Consider the following 21,491-nt stretch of genomic DNA (forward strand, 5'->3'; position numbering starts at 1 on the left):
TAAACTGGGCCGAAACCAAAGAATTGTATTAGCCATTGGCCTTGACATTGTTAAAATATAATAACATTTATAATTATAAAAAATAATTATTAAATAAACAAACAAACAAATAAATAATATGTCCCACTGGGTACAACGGAATAAGAATAAATGCTATAATAATAAAATTAAAATCCAGTGTAATTTTATAAAAAAATTTAACACAACAAAATACAACTTAAACTAAAAATGGAAACACTCTGAAAACTCATAACCATAATCTGTCACATTTGCCAACTCTTTCTGCTCAGAGTTTCCTTGCAGCTATAAAGATCCTTTATAGATAGTCAACTTTTTCCTGGAGCTCCTATATAAGGAACTCTCCGATGCTTTTGGACTATAGCTCCCATCATCCATGAACATTTCCCACGCTGGCTGATGCTGATGGGAGTTGGGGTCCAAAACCCGCAAGTTCCCCACCTACATACTGCCACGTATCCAGGATACCTATCCACACACCCAGATGCATCAGAATCTGCAAACCACGGAGAGTCTCAACATTTCTCCTTCTTAGTTTTGACAAAGGCTAAAGCAGATATTCAGAACCTGTGGACCTCCAGATGTTGGTGGACTACAGACCCCATCATCTCCTGCTAATGGCCATGCTGGCTGGGACTAATGGGAGTCACAGAACCATAGAATAGTGGAGTCGGAAGGGGCCTATATAAGGCCATCAAGTCCTGCTCAATACAGGAATCCAAATTAAAACATACCTGACAGGTGTTAGCGTTCAAGAATATCAGGAGGGCCAGAGGTTTCCTGTCTTTGGGCTAAAGCTTTCTTGGTGTGGTCTGGCTTACCTTGTGGATTGACAAGTTTCTGTGAGAAGGTATAAGGGTAGATGCATGAGGGATCAGTGGCTTTATATAGGGCTTGGAGCCCCCCTCTCAGTAATGAGTCTGCCAGAATTGGGCCATTCACTTCTCATCTCAGCCTCATATATTTGGCATTACCTTGGTACAAAACCCAACACATTGACTCAGGAGGCATTTTCCAACAGCTTTCCTTTCCACATAATAACTATTTGAGTACCATAAAAATCAGAGTTTTACAACTGAGGTCACCTAGATTGTATTTTCATCTCTGTTTCGTTCCACAAGGAGGTGGGAGTCAACGATGCTTGCTCAGCACTGGAGGTGACCAAATCTGAAGCACATTGGTTTCAAAACCACCTCCCGTGACTTGGGTGTGATGCTCTGGTGACAAACCACAATGAGCAATCAACCATTCTTGGCCTGCTGCCTTGTGGTAAATCAGCTGTTCTGCCATGTCCCTATCTCATGCCATTTATCTTATTATGAAACCTTAAAAATATAAATAGGAAGATATAATTAATTAAGAAGATGGTATCTTTCTAGAAATGTTTAGAAGACACAGAGACAATATAACCAGGATCATCCAAAGATGAACAAGAAGTGGGATGGAAGAAGAATGACATAACTTCCTGGATTCTCATATAATGCTTGTTGGGCTTGTTGCAAAGTAATGAACTTGCTCTTACTAATAATCAGACACAGGAAGTTGCCTTATTCAGAGTCAGGCCACTGGTCTATCAAGCTCAGTACTGTTGACAGTCAATGGTAGTGACTCTCTATGGTTTCAGACAGATGTGTTTCTCGGCCCTATCTGGTGATTCCAGGGGTTGAACGAGGGACCTTCTCTTAATAGTATATGTGTGTGATGGTTGCAAGAGGAATTATCTGATATAAGTGGGACCTTCAACATAAGAACACAAGAACAGCCTGATGGATCAGGCCAATGGCCTAAACAGTCCAGCATCATGTTCTCACAGTTGCCCCAATGGGAAGCCCACAAGCAGAACCTGAGTGCAAAGTCAGCTCTCTCCCCATTTGTGATTCCCAGCAACTGGTATACAGAGACGCATAGCCTCTAACAATGGGGTAGAACATGTCCATTGTAGGTGGAATCCTTTGATCTAGCCCAGTGTCCTGTTCTCACAATAGCCCACCAGATGCCCTAGTGGGCAACCTCCAAGCACAACCTGAGCACAACTGCAACGGTCCCCACTTGTGATTGGCAGCAACTGGTGTTCAGAGACATACTGCAGATGTTGAAGTATGCAGTGATCCTGTTCAGTCAGCCATGCCTCTTTCTGCTACATTCCATATTCCCACAAGTTTTTGCATCCCCCCCAAAAAAGTAATCAGAATTCCATACCCATTGAAGATATTCACTCTTCTTTCGTGTTTGGAGTTCTCCCTCCTTCCCATCTGAGCCCTCCAGCACCCCCCAAAACAAGTGTATGTGTGTATATTTATGCAAACCATGGGATTTCGCCAAGAAATTGTCTCTTTTAGATGGTGTCATTTCTTCTTCATAAGGGCTGGCACCTGGAGAATTGAGATCTGTTTATAACGAGCAGTTTCATTGCACTTTCAAGTGTCTCCATGCATTATCCAGTCATGATCTTTGCAACAACTCAGAGTAAGTCATCAATTATTTTTATCCCTGTATTACAGATGGAAGGACTGAGGCTGAGACAGAGTGGCTTGTCCAAGCCCATGTAGTGAGTTCATGGCAGAGGTAAGATCTGAACCTGGGTTTCCTTTAGTAGCTCATTCTCTTAGCTACTATGCTACACCAGAATTCTCAGAATACAGTTTGAGAACGTGCACAGGGGATGTGCAACATTAGGAGAGCCCTGCTGGATCAGGCTAGTGACCCATCTAGTCCAGCATCCTGTTCTCACAGTGGCCAACCAGATGCCTCTGGAAAGCAGGACCTGAGCACAACGGTACTCCCCCCTCCTGTGTTTTCCAGCAACTGGTATTCATAACCATGCAGTTTCTAACAGTGGAGGTAGAGTGGAAGGAACCTGTGGCCCTCCAGGTGTTGCTGGACTACAACTCCCATCGTCTCTGACCATTGGCCATGCTGGCTGGGGCTGATGGGAGTTGGAGTCCAACAACATATAAAGGGCTACAGGTTGCCCTACTCTGGTCTATCATGTGAGGTAAAGTTTTTGGCCATGTTGTTTGTTTATATCAGGGGTGGGGAAACTGTGGCCCTCCAGAAGTTGTTGTATGACAACATCCCTGGCCACTGGGCACTGTGGCTGATGGGGGCTGGAACTCAACACCAACTGGAGTGCCCTTGTTTACATCTACACCATCCATTTGAAGCATATTTAAAGGACATGGTTTCCTCCAAAGCATCCTGGGCAGTGTAGATTGTTAAGGATGCTGAGAACCGTAGCTCTGTGCAGGAGGAAACTATCATAGAATAGTAGAGTTAGAAGGGGCCTATAAGGCCATCAAGTCCAACCCCCTGCTCAATGCAGGAATCCAAATCAAAGCATTACTTACAGATGGCTGTCCAGCTGCCTCTTGAATGCCTCCAGTGTCGAAGAGCCCACTGCCTCTCTAGGTAATTGATTCCATTGTCGTATGGCTCTAACAGTTAGGAAGTTTTTCCTGATGTCCAGTCGAAATCTGGCTTCCTGCAACTTGAGCCCATTATTCCATGTCCTGAACTCTGGGATGACTGAGAAGAGATCCCAGCCCTCCTCTATGTGACAACCTTTCATGTACTTGTAGAGTGCAGTTCCCAGAATTCTTTGGGGGTGTCTCTGTGCTTTGAATGGATGGTGTGGATGTGACCATAGGTCCCTTACGTCTGATGGAGAGGGTTCCAAAAAGTGAAACTAAAATTCTAAGATGTTGCTGAATTTTGTACTGGTAGAAATTCCCCAGTGTAGTACACACTTGATGATTACATACATTGAGAGTTAAGCTGTTGTCTTATGCTGCTCTTGTAGATAAATATCTGGCTGTCAAAAAAAACAACTCTGTTCTATTCTGGATTCTGATAGATTAACAAATTATTGCACAGAAGGCCTAAAAAAAGCAGTTTGGAGAGCTTTTCTAATTTTGGAGTGGACAGCTGTCATAAGTATATCAGCCAGTTCCTTTGTTCATAATAAGATCTAAATTGCCATTCCATTTAAAATAATGAGCCAAGGCTCAAAGTTTAGATGAAGGCAATACAGATTGGTGTGGTTTGGGTTAAAGTGCATAATGTCATTCTCATTTTGAGAGGATGCTTCACGTCCTGGAGGAAGGACAGGGTACCATATAAAAAGGATGGGTGTCCTCCTGTCCAAATAATTCACTCAGAGTGCTTTGGTCTTCTGCTCCACAGCTGCTGTAGAGGGTGAGCTTGATTGGATTTCTGTTTTCTTATTTGTGTGTGTGTGTGTGTGTGTCCTTGTGTTGGATGTTCTATTCCTCTAGTATAAGGAGTCTTCCTGTGACTCAAGGTTGGGGAACCTGTAGCTCTCCTGATGCAGCTTGGGGATGTAGCTGGGCTCCATCTCTCATCATCATGAACCTACCCAGACCCTTAGATCTTCTCCTAAGACCCTTCTCCAGGTCTCTCCTCTGAGAGAGCTCGGAGGGTCGTGATAACAGAGAGGGCCTTTTCAGTAGTGGCTCCCAAACTGTGGAATATGCTCCCTAGGTAAGTCTGCCTGGCTCCATCATTGACATCTTGTCAGTGCCAGGTAAAAACTTATACTTCCCCCCACCCCACCCCAGGCATTTGAGGGACTGAGATGCTGTTATTGTGTTATTAGTATGCTGCCAGTTTCCTCTTTGTTGATGTCGTTTCATTGTTTTGTTTATATGGTACAGTTATTTTTGTTTTTAACAAAGCTGTAAGTCACTTGGAGACCTTGGGTAACAAGCACCTAATTATTATTATTATTATTATTATTATTATTGGTTCCCTGACCATTAGCCATGCCAATTAGGATTGATGCATGGCCACAGGTTCCCCACCCCTGTCATAGACACATGTCCCTACCAATCAGGGATCACATATTAAATGCACTTACAGAAGTGTAACACAGGGGTGGGGAGCCCATGGTCCTCCAGATGTTGCTGGACTCCAACTCCCATCAAACCCAGCCAGCACGGCCAATGGTCAACGATGATGGAAGTTGGGAGTCCAGCAACATCTGGAAGGCCACGGGTCTTCCATGTCTGTGGTAATAGAAGGACTCCTTCTGTCAAGCTTATATCAATACGCAAGGTTCCTTGTGAGGTCTAGGCCCTATATGAGGGGCTTGGCTAGGTTCCAAGAGTCCATAACACCAAATGCTTGAAATACTGCGTAGAAAACATGAACTGGGCACACCAGGTTCATTTTTGAAATTGTTTTATTTCCAGTGTGTTATGGTAATAGGAAAGAATGAAGAAAATGTCCCCCCTTCAAAAAAAATGACCTTTATGTATAAGAATGAGTGGCTAAGGCTTTTCAACAACTGAAGTGCAGGTTTTCTCACACAGCCTTCAGCAGCTCAGGGGCTGAGATCCTCTGGGGCAGCTTTAAAAGAGAATTAGATACATTCATGGAGGATAAGGCTATCAGTGGCTACTAACCCTGATGGCTGTATTTTCTCTCCACTGTCAGAGGTGGGATGCCTCTGAATACCAGTTGCTGGGAATCACAAGTGGGGAGAGTTGCTGTTGCGCTTATGTCCTGCTTGTGCACTTCCCCTAATTAGCGTCTAGTTGGCCACCGTGAGAACAGAATGGTGGACTAAGAAGGGTCATTGGCCTGATCCAGCAGGTCCTTATCTTCTCTGTTAAAGGTGTTCCTGCTAGGCCTGTGATTCAAAACCCTATGATCCCAAGCAGGAGATGGCACAAAAAAGACTTTCAGTGGTGTAGCATGTGTGCAATGAGGTTGAGCAAGACTCTCCAACACCGTCAGCAGCACCAGCAGCTCTGTGAGGGTTAGACAATGTCTTTGCAACCTGATGTCAGGGTGATTGAGATGTGTCCTAACTCCTGAGTAGCTCCATGCATCCCACAAGTGGCTAGAAGACTCTCACCTGCATTTTCAGCCTGCTTGTATTTAACTCAGTAGGAGTCAATGCCTTACAGGTGTCATTGTGCTACAACTTTCACCAGCTCTCAGCAATAGCCATGCTGACAGTGGCTGTTGGAAGCTGTAGTCTAAGAACATCTGGAGGTCACTATGTTGGCTACTCTTGATATAGCCTTGGTGGGAGGTGACTAAGGGATGAGGCAGCTCTGTCCTTCAGCTCTGAAGTAACAAGCCAGGGTGCAACAAGAGGAGGAGAAGGAGGTGGATTTAACCTTCCACTCTTAAGGCCTTTAGGTGGACAAGGTTGACCTCCAGTGGTGATCTGTGAGACTACAGGTGGCACATTCACCACCAACAGCCCAAGTGCCACATTCAGAAAGGCACCTACGTGGAATTAGACTAATAGGGTATGAGTTGGAAAGTATGTTAAATTCAGTAGATATGTCTCCACAGCATCTCCGACAGGTGGTCTTCCAGCCTCTGTTTAACAGAAACTTTGCCAGTGTGCATACTCGTTTGCCTAGAACTGATGTCTATTATTTAAATATGATTTCCATTTTAATCTCACGTGTTCTTCCAAGGGGTTTCTTCAGCTGTTGGTGTGTCTAGTCATCCCCTCTTGTCCTCTTAGCAACCCTCCTGACGGATGGAAGGCAGAGAGATGTGCTATACACTTACCCATGGTTGCTCAGTAATTTATACCACACAGTATATTGCTTTATGTATTTATTGCTTATACTTCTTCCAAGGAACTTAGCATGGGCATGCCTTGCATGGGGAAGGTCCCAGATTCCACCCCCAGTATCCCAAAGCAGGGCTAGGGGAGACCTTCTGTCTGAAACTCAGGAGTGAGGCTGTTTCAGTTAGTGTAGAGAGCTAGACAGACCCAATGGTCTGACTCAGTTTAAAGCAACTCCCTACGCTTCTATTTATCTTCTCCCCAAATCATGTCCATTCTTTTTTTCAGCACCACCTCAGCTACAGAAAGATGGGCTGCTGCTGTGCACACTGCAAAAAGCAAAATGATGAACACTCCTGTTATGAAGCCCACAGACATACAGCCTGTGTGCCGAACCCTAGCTGTCCTCAAGGTGGCGCTCCTGGGCCTTATCAGGGAGGGAGGTTCTACCCTGCACCGCACTGCCTTCCACCTCAAGAAGGCTGTAAACAGGATGGTGCATATCCCCTCCAATATGATCCAGTGAAGAGCTGAAGAGGAACTTCCATTCTGGCCTTCAGAAACCCAAGCATTCATCCAGCTCAACCATTCCAGCATCCTGACATTTTAAATTCAAAGGATTCCATTCAAATTCAGAAATGATGAACATTTAACTTTTTGTAAAAAAAAAAATATGGACTTTGCAAATTTTAAATTGTTTGTTGGGCATCCAGTCTCAAATTGGCTGCCAAGGCCTGGACTTTTCTGTCACCGAAAGCATGATTCACGTCTTGAGGCCGTGATTGGTAATTGAGTTCTTTTGCCCCCCTCACTTGCATTTGATATATACAGATGTCGCATTGTCAGCATTCTGAATGAAATCCAGCTTAGTCATATGAGGAAACCCATCAAAATCAATGGATTCAAGTTAGTTAATGGGGTTGCATCCAATGTTAGTCATATTCAAAGTAAATCTATTGAAATTGATTGACCTAAGTCAGTCATAGAGAGCCAGTGTGGCATAGTGGTTAGAGTGTTGGACCAGGGTTCAAATCCCCCCACAGCCATGAAGCTCACTGGGTGCCTTTGGGCCAGTCACTGTCTCTCAGCCTCAGAGGGAGGCAATGGAAAACACCCTCTGAATACCATGAAAAACCCTATTCATGGGGTCACCATAAGTCAGAATCAACTTAAAGGCTTTCAATTTATGTCAGTCATATCCATTCATTTTAAAGGGTCTAGTCTGAGTATGATTCAATAGGATACAACTTATTGATTTCAATGGGTCCACTCTCTGAGTATGACTTAGCTGGATCTCTCTCTTTGAATTCAAGTCTTAGTGTTGACCCTTGAGCATCTGAACTTTCAAATTGAAAAATATGACTATTCATGTTTTGCTTTCCTGAAGCCAACCAGACTACTTTTCCACATCATCGTGATGCTTGTCTCTCCTCAGTTGAACAATACAGATTTCTGATTTCTCTGTGACACTCTTGTTTTTCTTTAATTGAGGGGTAGCCAACATAGTGCCCTCCAGATGTTGTTGGACTAGAGTCCCCATTGCCTCCAAACCATTGGCCATGCTGGCTGCTGGAGCTACTGGGAGTTTGAGTCAACAAGACAATGCTAAGCTAAATGGGTCAATGGTCTGACACAGCAGAGAGCAGCTGCCTACAGTATAGCCCTAATTAGGACAATTTCCACAGTGAGATTGTCATACCGCATTTCACCCCAAATAAAGCCAAATCATAAATTTAGCTGTATTATTATTAATTACATTTATATCCTGCCTTTTTTTAAATGAAAAAAATTCAAGGTGGCTTACATATCAATATATCAATATTTATTTCGGTCACAGACCAGCCAGAAGGTGGCTTACATATGGTTCCCAAGCAGTCTTCCATCCAGGCACTGACCAGACATGACCCTGCTTAGCTTCAGCAGGGTGCTGGCCTTATGTGCCTTCAGACCACAGCTTGGGATTCATTGACAAAACCACAGAATTCCCTTGAGCATGTCCAAAGACCTTTTCCTCACCTTTTCACAACTTCAGCCTGTCCCCACCACACATGGATTTTGATTATTTGTTACACTTCAGTCCCACTATGCTAAGAAGCCCAGGGTGGTTAGACAGAATGAGCAGGATGATGATGATGATGATGATGACTTATTTACTTATTTATTTTCTGTTCCAATCTTCCTCCCAAAGGAACCCAGGGTGACAACACAGGAGTAGCTAATCCTGTGGTTTGTGGGGTTATTGACTTGGGGAGTGGTAAATTATTGGGAGGCCACACACACACTCACACACACACACACAACCATTTTGACATCATAGCATCACAGTACTAGTCATATTCCCCTCATAGATCTACAGTCCCCAGAGTGGTTTAACAGTCAATCCCTCTTCCCAGGGGATTCTGGGAATTGTAGCTCCTTGAGGGGAATAGGGGATATCTTAATCACTCTCAGTGCCTTTCATAAACTGCACTTCCCAGGATTCTTTGGGGGACAGAAGCCATGACTGTTAAAACAGTATCATGGTGCTTTAAATGTATGGTGTCGATGGGGCCAGAGATTCTAAACACTTCTTATGCAGTGACCTGTGTCCAATGAATTGGGCTAATCTAATCTGGACATTGCACAGGCATGCGTTCTCTCCCCATCAGCATTCAGCAGGACAACACAGAAGATTGATGGAACTGAGTGTATGTGTACACCAGGGCAAGACACTATTTGGTTCATGGTTGTCTGTATTTACACTCACCCCAAAGCAGGTGCTCTGTCACTGAGGTCCTTCCCCTAGAAACTAAGTCTGTGATGATGGGAGCTGTAGCCTAGCAACATGAGGAGTACAGGTTCCCCACCCCTCCTTTAGGTCTTCCCTGATTCTTGGTGGGGCATTTTCCCCTCCAAGAAATTCAAGGAACCTCCTGAGCCTGTTAGATCACATTCTTGATTGCTCATCATAAGTTCTCAAGGAAATTAAGAGCCCATGACCCAGCTGGCCTGAGGGGCGTGAACACCACTTGGATAACCAGAAAGTCCAGCTTTTATTCCAAAGAAGGTGCAAATAATCACAAAAGCACTCTAAAGGCTGTGTTGTTCGAATGCCTGATCACCATCTTCCAAAGCAGCTACTTTACTCCCAACTTAAGGATGGAAAACAGAACGTCAATGGACAGCAAAAGAGGTTTAAAGATGTTCTTAAAGCAAATCTAAAAACATGTAACATGAACATCGAGAACTGGGAAGTCTTGGCCCATGAAAGTCCCAAATGGAAGTCAGCTATTATCAAAGGTGCAGTGGACTTTGAAGAAGCACGAGTACAGGGCGAAAGGGACAAACAAGCTAAGCTGAAGGCACATCAAACAAATCCTCAGTGCAACCATTTTCCATCTAGAAACCTATGTCCTCACTGTGGAAGGCTGTGTGGACCCAGAATTGACCTCCACAGTCACATACGGACCAACTGTTAAAGACCTTATCTTGGAAGACAATCTTACTCGGCCATGAGTGATCGCAAATGAAAATGAAAAATGATAAGAAAATGGAAGTTATGAAGAGGCAGCATGCTTCCAATACCACTTGTTGGAAGCCACAGGAGGGGAGAATACTCTTGCGCTCAGGCCCTGCTTGTGGGCTTCCAAAAAGAGGCATCTGGTTGGCCATTGTGAGAACACTATGCTGAACTAGATAGGCCATTGGGTTGATCTAGCAGGCTCTTCTTATGTTCTTACATATGTCAGATAAAAAGCATGTGGAAGGTCTCATGCTCTCTGTCCATGATAATTCCTCCCTATCCGTCAGCTTCCGTTCCATGTTCTTTGACTCGATCCACATCTCATCAGGCAAACATTGATTTACTTGTTTTGTTTTGGTAGCATAGGGTAGGATGCACAATTAAGCTGTCTGTGGATAATAACAGGGTAATTCTTAGGCTAGCCCCAAAGGCAGCTACAGGTCTGTGTTTAGAAGAGGAATATTGGGGTGTTTTGACACTCAGCCTCTTGGTGAATGCACTTCACTTTGCTTGTGATTCTGACTTTTACGACTGGCTTAATGCATCTGACCTTCATTCCCAGATTGCCATGCCTCTTAGTAATGTAACAAAGATTAAATCATGTGGACTGCACGAGGGAAGATCCCCCCATACATTTAAAGCACATCCAGTGTACATTTAAAGCACATGACTTTCCACAAAGAATCATGGGAACTGTAGTTTGTTAAGGGTGCTGGGAGTTGGTAGCTCTGTGAAGGGAAAAACAAGAGTCCCTAGAATGTAAATCTTCCTGGAATCAGAGAGATGGGGGTTGTAGGGTTCCAATGAAGCATTAGACACATTAGACACATCAGGTTATGATGTACTGATAAACAAGGTTGTGATGCTCCAGATGTTATTATTATTATTTATTATTATTGTTTATTTCTACCCCGCCTTTTGGCCAAAAGGCCCTCAAGGCGGCTTACAAAAAAAAAAAATTAACACAAATATAAAAATACATCAATAAAAACAATACAATTTACAAAAAACAGCAGTTACAACATCCAATAAAATACATTAACAAATCACAAAGCAAAACTGTTGTTGGACTCCAACTCCCATCATCCCTAGCTATAGGCCATGCTGGTTGGAGCTGATGGGAATTGGAGCCCAACAACATCTGCCCATAGATCCCCCACAAAGGAACACCAGGACAACCCTACCAGATCAGGCCCATGGCCCACCTAGTCTAGCATTCTGCTAGGAACATAAGAAGCTGCCTTATGCAGAGTCAGACCATTGGTCCATCTCACTTAGTAATGTCTACACTGACTGGCAGCAGTGTATGAACCATTTCCCAGCCCTATCTGGAAATGCTGAGGATTGAACCTGGGACCTTCTGTGTGCTGACCAGATGCTCTACCACTGAGCTATGGCCCTTCATGTGTGTTCTCAAGGTGGCCAGCCAGATACCTCTGGGAAACCCAAATGCAGGACCTGAGCACCACCATGCTCTCCTTACTTATGATTCCCAGCTTCTGGTATTCAAAGGCACACTGCCTCCGATGGTGGAGGTAAAGCACTGGCCCTTGGCCTAAGATGATCAACTCAAATCTTCAGATCACAAGGAGAATATAGGGGACAGAGCTTGGAAAAGTTACTTTGTTGAACTACAACTCCCATCAGCCCAATCTAGTGGCCATGCTGGCTGGGGCTGATGGGAGTTGTAGTTCAACAAAGTAACTTTTTCAAGCTCTGATAGGGGATGTGCAGGCCAGAAAGAAGATTAGAACTGTTTTGGGATGGAAAGATCTGTCAATTCAGTTTCTCTCAGTTTCTCATTTTTCTAATGTTAAATTCAGTTCTCCACATTTCTAAAAAGAATTCATGAAAATTCTCCACCATTTTGGTGCAATTTTCTCCAGACAAGCACATTTTTGTAGACAGTTTTGACAAAGGTACACATTTTTGTAGACAGTTTTGACAAAGGTACACATTTTTGCAAGCCATTTCTCATCACATTGTGCCTTTTTGCATGTTATTTTCATGCACATATTCATTTTTATGCACACTTTCCCCTCATATATGCTTTTTTGTCAATATTGTTTAGTTGGCCAACTGCATCCCAAAATTCTAATAAATGCAAATTTTGAAGGATGGCTGTGTTTCAGAAAGTGTGAATTTGATAAATTCTGCTTGAAATGTGAACTGAATCAAAATTCTCACCCATCCCTACTCAGAGTAGACCCATTGAAATTATTAAACCTGTTACTGATGTCTATTAACTCCATTGTGTTTACTCTGGGTAGGACAAGCATGGAATAGAACCCATAGTCTTGAATCCATTTCCCAGTCCACTAAATGCTGGCCAGGCTTTGGTTCAAAAATGGAGGGTTGTCTCTGTTGAGGCATTCTTACAAATTACTATGCACAGGAATTACTGGGTGTTAGGCTCCCAGTAAATACTGTTTTGAAGCACCCTGAGTTTCCTCCTTCCTCTTTTCTTTTTCCTGAATACAACACCCAAATACATAAGTACTTGGGATCTGAACTGGCACTGCCAAGATTGTTTATACCTTCAATGAGAAACAGGACATGTCCTGGAGGCTAGGTCTGCAGCATAGTCATCCCACACAGAGCAGTGTTCTTCAGCTTCAGGTACCCAGATGCAGCTAGATTACATCTCTCATCATCCCTGACCATTGGGTGAGCTGGCTGGGGACAATGGGAGCTGCAGTCCAACAGTATCTAGGGACTAAGGTTGAAGAACATTGGCACAGATGAAGGCTCTATCCAGGTGGATTTAGATACCAGTAGACAAAAATTTCTGCAGTGCAAAGGAAACAGATTTCCTCCCCAGAGTTTCCCCTTTTCCTTTTGTTCCACTGGATCACGGCCTCTGCCAATTCTTCCTCACCCCTTATTCCTATATACTCCACTCATCAGACTTTTCTGCCTCTGGACTCTGTCTTCTCATCTTTCAAGTATTTTTTCTACCCAAAATTCAGTAGGCCAGAGGTGGGGAACCTCAGGCTTCCCTGGTCTTTGGAACTCTCTCCAGGCTACCCCCTCTCTCCCATCACTTGCCCTGCTTGGCACCTTCCTTAACTGTTTTTCCCTCCTGTCTGGGATGTCTAATTGAACCCTAATGATGCCTCTTGCTTACCTGGATGGAGGATACAGAGAGCTCTCTCTCTTTCTCTGGGCTCATTCAGTAAAAACACAGCTTTTGCCATTGTGATAGATTTTCAAAGTCCACACTTCCTACCTTCAGATCACTGTTTTTCTTTCACACTAGTTGGCATTCCTCTGGAAAGGTTTGGTATCACTGTTTCCTTGTGGCCCCACCCCCAATTTTACATGTTTACTCCCTCCGGTATATAAATTAAATAAAATAAAAAATAAAAAATAAAAATATTGCTAATGGAGAAGGGGAGGTTTTTTTGTCAGTTTCATTGTTTCTTGTCAATTGCACATCTCTGTTTGGGTGCAATTAACATGAAACTATATGAAACTGATTAGAGAGGGGAGTGAGTGAAAGGCAACTTTTTTGGGTGGCAAAGAGAGGGGGAGTGGGTGATGGGGCATAAGAGAGCCTGCCCACTAAAAAAAAAATATTGAGGTAAAGCACACAGAGGAGCACAGCGAACCTGAGATGGTTTTTCCTTTCCTTTTTGCATTAAAATTACATTGGTTTGATACGGAAAAACTGTGTGATAGCTGCTAATTGCCTGCAATGTCATGTGAATCATGCAAATTAAATGGGATGCAAGTAGCACCAATCTCACAGTAAGTAGCTGTGTGAATCAGCCAACTCTCTCTCTCTCTGTGTGTGTGTGTGTGTGTGTGTGTGTGTGTGTGAGAGAGAGAGAGAGAGAGAGAGAGAGAGTACAAACTAGCCTACCATACAAAGGTGAAATTGCATTCATTGTTCACTTTTGCCTTTGGCCCTGCCCACCACTGACATGTGGCCCCCTGGAAGGTTGTCTAGAAGGAAATGTGGCCCTAGGTTTTATAAAACATCCCTGGCCAGAAGGATGTTCATTTTGAACCAAGAGTGGTCTTCTTCTGAAAAAGCTTCTCCACTGCTTCTGTAGGCCTTTCCATTTTCCCCTTATCCAACTCTAGGATCAAAGGCACTTAGCCAACAGTTGGAGTTCCTAGGTGCTCAGTTAATGATAGCCATAAATCCTTTGGACTTATGTCTGTGACCAGGCCCAGAGCCAGAGGATGGTCTGGTTGGGCATGGGCTGGGAGGGTAGAGTTCCTGTTCTACAATCAGTGGCCGCTGCTTTGGTGTGTGTGTCTAGGGGAGTACCACAACCACCCAGGCCCATAGCAGTCTGGTGCCCAAGTGCCCAGTCTCGTGCCTACCCTGTTTGTGACATGGGGCAGTGCAGCCAATGGCTCTCTGAGGCCTCACCATCACACAACCCCATCATTCTACAACAATACACAGATTTCTTCGTTTCAATATTTTATTGTGTTGCGTGTTTCTAATAGCAGACTGAGACAAAACAGAAGCTGATAGGTCGCATAAAGTCTTTTTGTTCCTGTGACTGAAGAGGAGGGAGGGAGGATCTGTAATTTAATATAGAATCAGCTGCAAAGCTTTAAGCATCCAACTTAGCAAAAGGGACACCTGGAAGTGAACTGGCAGGTCTTCTTGTTTCCACGGAAAGATAGCTGTTGGTTATGATTCCAGTGTTTATGGTCTGGCCGGTGGCAGATCTGAATTCTTCCACTCCATGTTACCTTCTGCTGAAACTGGCATGTTGCCTGAAGAAGATTCCTGCGTTTGGAGCTGCAGCACAAGGAGAAGCAGGACTTGGAGAAGTGGGAGCAGGTAGTGCAATGGGACCAACAGGATGGGGAGTAACCAGATTTGGAATGGTGACAGCGGGAAGGACAGCTGTTACAGAAGAGGAGGACAGGAGAGACTGGCTGCAGGAGATGGAGAATAGCTGCCCAGCATCGGGGGGGGAGCTGGCACATTTGGGATGAAAAAGTTGAAGGGGAGTGGCTGTACCCAGGATGGAAATGGGGGAGAGTGAGTATCCACATCTTGGATGGCAATGGGGGAATGGTTACATCTAGGAGGACAAAATGAAGAATGGCAGAAGGGGCATGTGGCCACACCCAGTACCAGTGAAAGTGTCTGCAGCTGGGATTGAAGTAGGGGGAGGGGCTGCACTTGGGACAGAAGCAGGAAGGAGGGGCTGTATCCAGGATGGAAATAGGATGGAGTGGCCATGCATGGGATGGAAATGGGGGGGGGAGTGGCTGCATCCAGGATGGAAGCAGAGGGAGAGGGGCTACACATGGGATGGAAATGGGGGAGTGCCTGCATCTGGGATGGAAAAAGGGGAGAGTGGCTGCTTCCAAGATGGAAAAAGGGGAGAGGGGCTACACATGAGATGGAAACAGGGGAGAGTGTCTGCAATCAGTATGGAAACACGGGGAGGAATAGCCACACCTGGAGTGGCAATGGGGGTGGTGGCGGCTGCACCTGAGAAGGCATCATATAATTTTTTGTCACCACTCAGCAACACAAAATCATCCCTTGGGCCGGGTCAGCCTCACTAGCACTGCTTGCACTGGGTACTGCAGCACTGGGCACTGCACTGGGGAGTACAGCAGGAGTTGCAACATGGTTGGCAGTAGCAACATGGCTGGCAGCAGCAACACGGCGAGCAGCAGCAACACGGTTGGCAGCCGCCACACGGTTGGCAGCCGCCATTGGAACGCGAGTTGGGCACACAAATGATGGTGCTGTCTTCGGCACCGCCACAGCAAGATTCACAACTGCCCATTTCTGTGAAGGAAAAAAAGGGGGGTTACTGAGAGAAAGAACAGCATGGGTTTTCAAAAAACATAAATATGTAGATTAACCAACTCTGAGATTTTGAGATGAGCACTCTTTAAAATTCAGCCTGATTTAAGGAGGTCGCCAGCATTTGAGACACCTCCTTCTGTTCTGAAAACAACAAACTCAGCTAGGGATGGAAAGCAGAGCTTGGAAAAGTTACTTTTTTGAACTACAACTCCCATCAGCCCAATCCAGTGGCCATGCTGGCTGAGGCTGATGGGAGTTGTAGTTTAAAAAAGTAACTTTTCCAAGCTGTGAAAAGATCCCTCCGTTCCGGTTTTCTCAGTTTCTCATTTTTCCAAAGTTAAATTCAGTTCTCTACATTTCTACAGTGATCTATGATTTTTTTAAAAAAAAAATCATAAAATTCTCCACCATTTTAGTGTGAATTTCTCCAAATAAACACACTTTGTAGGCAGTTTTGACAAAGGTATACATTTTTCCAAGCCATTTCTCATCACATCATACCTTTTTGCATGTTATCTTCACCCATGTATTCATTTTTATGTAAACTTTCCCCTAATATATACACTTTTGTAAATATTGTTTAGTTGGCAAACTGCATTCCAAAATTCTAATAAATGAGAATTGCAAAGGATGGTCATGTTTCAGTTCTCAGATTGTTTCAGAAAGTGTGCATTTGATAAATTCTGCTTGAAATATGAACTGAATCAAAATTTTCACCCATCCCTAAACTCAGCATTGTCTAATCTTCAATATAGTCTGCTTGAGGGATGAGGAAACTTTGGCCTTCCCAGATCTTGGACTACATCTCCCATCATCCCTGGCCATTTGCCATGTTGGACAGGAGCTGAAGTTCAAAAACATCTGGAGGGCCACAGGTTCTCCATCCCTGACCCAAAAATAACACTCACTAATGACCCACCACCTACAGCTATACTACCCTGAACATGCCTGATCTCGTCTGATTTCGGAAACTGAGCAGTGTCAGGCCTGGTTAGTACTTGGATGGGAGACTGGCTGGGAATCCCAGGTGCTGTAGGCTTAGAGGAAGGCAAAGTAAGCCACCTCTGAATACTCTTACCATGAAAACCCTATGAATATATATACATATATAAAGATTCATAGGGTCATAAGTCATAATCAACTTGAAGGCACATAACAACAACAATGACCCACCAGATACAACTTACCTTCTGGAGAGGTTGAAGCGAAGAGCAACAAGGAACTCAAGTGGAACAATGATCTTCTGGAGATGTTGAAGCTAAGAGCAACAAGGATCCCAAGTGGAACAATGAATAACTTTGGGAGATGGGGGGCACTATTTATACTGTTTTCTAAACCCTCCCACTAGGAAGTGAGGCAGCACCATGGAACGCCACATTCTTCATTCATCATCAAAGAACATTTCCTCCTTTTCTGCCACTGCTCCAGCTCATGCTCTTTAACTCAATCACCATTTCTCATTAAAAGAGCATTTCCCTATGGCGTGTGATTAAAATGATCGTCAGTTAACAACACTGCAATTCCAAGTCCAGAAGGTGCATGGAGGATTAATGTTGAAAAAATGAATCCTAAGGAAGGATGTGAATGCTCCAGTGTTGTCCTCATGAGGACCCCATGACTAAGGAGCATCATTATTCCTCGCATGCTGTTGACTCTGCATTGGGTTAATACATCATTGTCCTCGACCATTGGAGCTTTGTGGCCAGAGGTCTTCCTACTCCAATAGTAATTGTAAGTATCAATGTCTAAAACAGGTGGGGGGGAAAGTGGTGCCCTTCAGATGTTACTGGACTCCAACTGGACAATCATGGAATCATAGAACTGTAGCATTGGAAGGAGCCTATAAGGCCATCGAGTCCAACCCTCTGCTCAATGCAGGGATCCAAATGGTGGGGTATATTGTTTAGAGCCATAATTCCCAAACTCTTTTCCCACACATACCACTTGAAAATTGCAGAGGGTCTGTGTGGACCACTTAATAAGCTATCTGCCTATTGTAGTCAGGCAGATATAAATTTCAGTAAAATTCAAATTGTACTATGATATCAGGAATAAAGGAAGTAATAAAATTCAATTAAAGTTAATATCAATAGTTAATACAGACATGTCACAGGCCACCGGAATGGAGCTCACAGACCACTAGTGGTCCACAGAGTCTTAGTCACAAGGTCCCAATGAGAAGATCCCACAACATCCACAGTGGAGCCATTGTGGTATCTATCTATCTATCTATCTATCTATCTATCTATCTATCTATCTATCTATCTATCTATCTATCTATCTATCTATCTATCTATCTATCTATCTATCTATCTATCTATCTATCTATCTATCTATCTGTCTGTCTGTCTGTCTGTCTGTCTGTCTGTCTGTCTGTCTGTCTGTCTGTCTATTTATTTATTGTTTCCTACCCTTCCTCCCAGCAGGAGCCCAGTAGTGTAGTGGTTAAAATGTTGGACTAGGACCCGGGAGACTAGGGTTCAAATCCCCACTCGGCTATGGGTGGTCTTGGGCCCATCACTGTCTCTCAGTCTCATCTACTTTACTGGGTTGTTGTGAAGATAAAATTGGTAGCGAGAGACACATGTATGCCACCTTGAGCTCCTTGAAGGAAAGGTGGGATATAAATGTAATAACAATAAAAGACCCCAATGTATTTCCCTTTTTAAAAAAGGAAATAATTCTCTCTATGCCTCCTGGTAAATTCTGAGGATTACAGTGTTATTATCTAAATACAACTTTAATCATCCACAATACAAAGACCTTTTTCTCTGTGTTAACAGAGATGTGTGGATTAAGCACCAGGAGCTGCAAGACAACGAGCGTGTTGATGGTTAAGGAAGGCTTTGTCGTTCCATGATGGTATCTCACTTTCATAGGGAGTGCATAAAAGGTGCCCCCATTGGCAAAGCTCCTCATTTGCTCAACAAGATCCATTCCTCCTCACCGTTTCCCACTGCTTAATAAGGTAAGTTTAGATCAACAGAACTTTGTCAAGGGGTGACAGTAGAATGTGGTAGATCCTACTTTAGCCAATGTCTTCATATAAAGGAGGAACGAGGAACCTCTGGCCTTCCAGATGTTGCTGGATTCCAGCTTCCATGATCCCCAGCCATTGGTCGTGCTGGCTGGGGCTGATGGGAGCTGGAACCCAATAGCATGTGGAATGCCACATATTCCCTGACCCTGATCGAAGACCTGAGAAGAGGTGTTGGAATATAGGGTGCCATAGCTCAGTGGTAGACCCTGTGCTATGCAAGCACAAATCCCCTGATCTCTTGAGGCAGGTTCACAAAAAACATCTCAACTCTTTTTCAGCCCCGCCTTCCCTCCCCATCGCTAAGATGTCGTGCTGCTCCCTCTGCAGCAGGGCTGGGAAAGGCCCTTGCCTGAAATAATATGAGAGATGCTGACAGCTGGTGAAGGCAAGGGGTAAGGAATCTGTGACTTTCCAGATGTTCCTGGGATCTGAGTACCATCAGCGCCAGCAAGCATGGACAATGGTTAGGGATGATGGGAGTTATAGTCCAGCAACATCTGGAGTATTTTTCACCAATCTGGTGCCCTCCAGATATTCACAGGATGCAACTCCCATCAGCCCCAACCTGGTTTTACTAATTGCCACCCTGGGCTCCTACTGGGAGGAAGGGAGGGATATAAATAAAATAATAAATAAATGAAAGAAATAAAATAAATAATTGGTGGATTTCATTTCATCTGCTCTCGTTGCACTTTGTTGCATGACAAAGAGGCACATCTTCTCCTGGTGGGCTGCATGTTCTCCTTCAGTGGTCCATTCTTGCTTCTTTCCCATGAGTTCCAAATGTTAAGATATGGATTAGGAAGAACATATGGCCCTCTAGATATTGCTGGACTACAACTTCCATCATCCCAGGCTATTGTCCAATGCTGGTGGGGCTGATGGCAGTTGGAGTCCAACACCAGAAGGTTCCACCCAGGACAGGTCAGTCCATTAGGGCAAATGAAGCATTGCCCCAACAACTATCTTACATCTTACAACCAGTCCAGGGGGGTGGCACTGCCTGTGGCACCTTCCTCCTCCTTAGTTCCAGTGTTGCCTGTGTACAACTCAGCTGAGAAGAGGATGGGGGCAAAACTAGAATTTGTTGACTCCTCCATCTGTCATTGGCTCTGGCTTCACCTACTGTTGGGCTCCCTGCCTTTCATCCTACCTGTCCCAATGTACACCACTCAACCATGACTGGTGCTACCATTGGATATCCTTGTTCTAGATGTTGTTGGACTCAGCTCCCATTGTCCCTGACCATTGACCATGCTGACTGATGGCTGGAGTCCACCAATATCTGGAAAGCCACAGGTTTGTCCTCCCTGTGCCAAGAAATCAAAGTGCTGGAGAAAAAAATAATCCATGGGAATGTCACCTCCATCTAAATGGCTTTCCAGATCTCCTGGTTTATGACCTGCTTTCATCTTGCTGTCTTCAATGCCTAAAAGTTTTCAACCTGCCTCCTTAAATAATGATCAGGTTCTTTGCCTCAGCCTTTAGTTTAATCCTTTAAAAAGCCTTTCGTAGATTAAGTCAGGTTTCCTTGACCTGGAGCCTTCTAGTTGCTGTTGGACTTCACTTCCCATCAGTCACACCCTCTATAACCAATGGACAAAGATGATGGAAGATGAAGGCCAGCAACATCTGGGATGGTCCACAGCCAGTGGTCAGGAATGATGGCAGCTGTAGTCCAGCAAATTCTAGTGAACATCAAGCTGAGGAAGGATGATTTGGATGATGTCCTCCAATCAGCCCCAAACAACATGTCCAATGGTCAAGGAGGGGGTTGGGTGACATTTACCCTCTTTCTGAGTAGTGTTCTCATTTCTGCTTCAGACAAATTTCACTGCTTCAGTTTTTGGTGGCCTGCATTGGTAGCAATAAGATATATTGCTTGGCAGTGGTTCCGCTCCTACTTGGTGGGCCGTCTCCAGAAGGTAGTGCTTGGGGAACATTGCTCGACACCGTGGGTTCTCCAATGTGGAGTCCCGCAGGGGTCAGTTCTGTCTCCCATGCTTTTTAACATCTACATGAAGCCGTTGGGTGCGGTCATCAGGAGATTTGGAGTGCATTGTCATCAGTACACTGATGACACGCTGCTCTACTTCTCCTTTTCATCTTCTTCAGGTGAGGCTGTCGATGTGCTGAACCGTTGTCTGACCGTGACAATGGACTGGATGGGAGCTAACAAACTGAGACTCAATCCTGACAAGACTGAGATGCTGTTGGTGGATGGTTTCTCTGATCGGATGATGGATATATATCCTATCCTGGATGGGGTTACACTCCCCCTAAAAGAGCAGGTTCGTAGCTTGGGAGTCGTTCTAGACTCTTCCCTTTCGCTTGAGGCTCAAGTAGCCTTGGTGGCTCGGAATGTGTTCTACCAACTCCGGTTGGTAGCCCAGCTATGCCCGTATCTGGGTAAGGAGGACCTTACATCAGTTGTACATGCTCTGGTAACCTCATGTTTGGATTACTGCAATGTGCTCTATGTTGGGCTGCCTCTGAAGACAGTCCGGAAGCTACAGCTAGTGCAAAATGCGGCGGCCAGACTGTTGACAAGGACCAAACGGTCCGAGCATATAACACCTGT

The 21,491-nt window shown here is 44.5% G+C and overlaps 2 long non-coding RNA genes and 1 pseudogene across 2 annotated transcripts; 2 read left to right on the top strand and 1 right to left on the bottom strand.

The window, feature by feature from the left end:
* Positions 1 to 4,122: 4,122 nt before the first annotated feature.
* Positions 4,123 to 8,038, top strand: LOC133374882 (uncharacterized). The gene is made up of 2 exons (XR_009760008.1): positions 4,123 to 4,212; positions 6,860 to 8,038. It is a non-coding gene; the product is annotated as an uncharacterized LOC133374882 (long non-coding RNA).
* A 6,456-nt stretch (positions 8,039 to 14,494) lies between these two features.
* On the bottom strand, positions 14,495 to 17,208 carry LOC133374881 (uncharacterized). The gene is made up of 2 exons (XR_009760007.1): positions 17,058 to 17,208; positions 14,495 to 15,849 (listed from the first exon to the last, which is right to left on the bottom strand). It is a non-coding gene; the product is annotated as an uncharacterized LOC133374881 (long non-coding RNA).
* LOC133375277 (5S ribosomal RNA) lies at positions 16,791 to 16,909 on the top strand (annotated as a pseudogene).
* Positions 17,209 to 21,491: the final 4,283 nt, after the last annotated feature.

The sequence above is a fragment of the Rhineura floridana genome, chromosome 22 (genome assembly GCF_030035675.1).
Source record: "Rhineura floridana isolate rRhiFlo1 chromosome 22, rRhiFlo1.hap2, whole genome shotgun sequence".
Classification (NCBI taxonomy): Eukaryota; Metazoa; Chordata; class Lepidosauria; order Squamata; family Rhineuridae; genus Rhineura; species Rhineura floridana.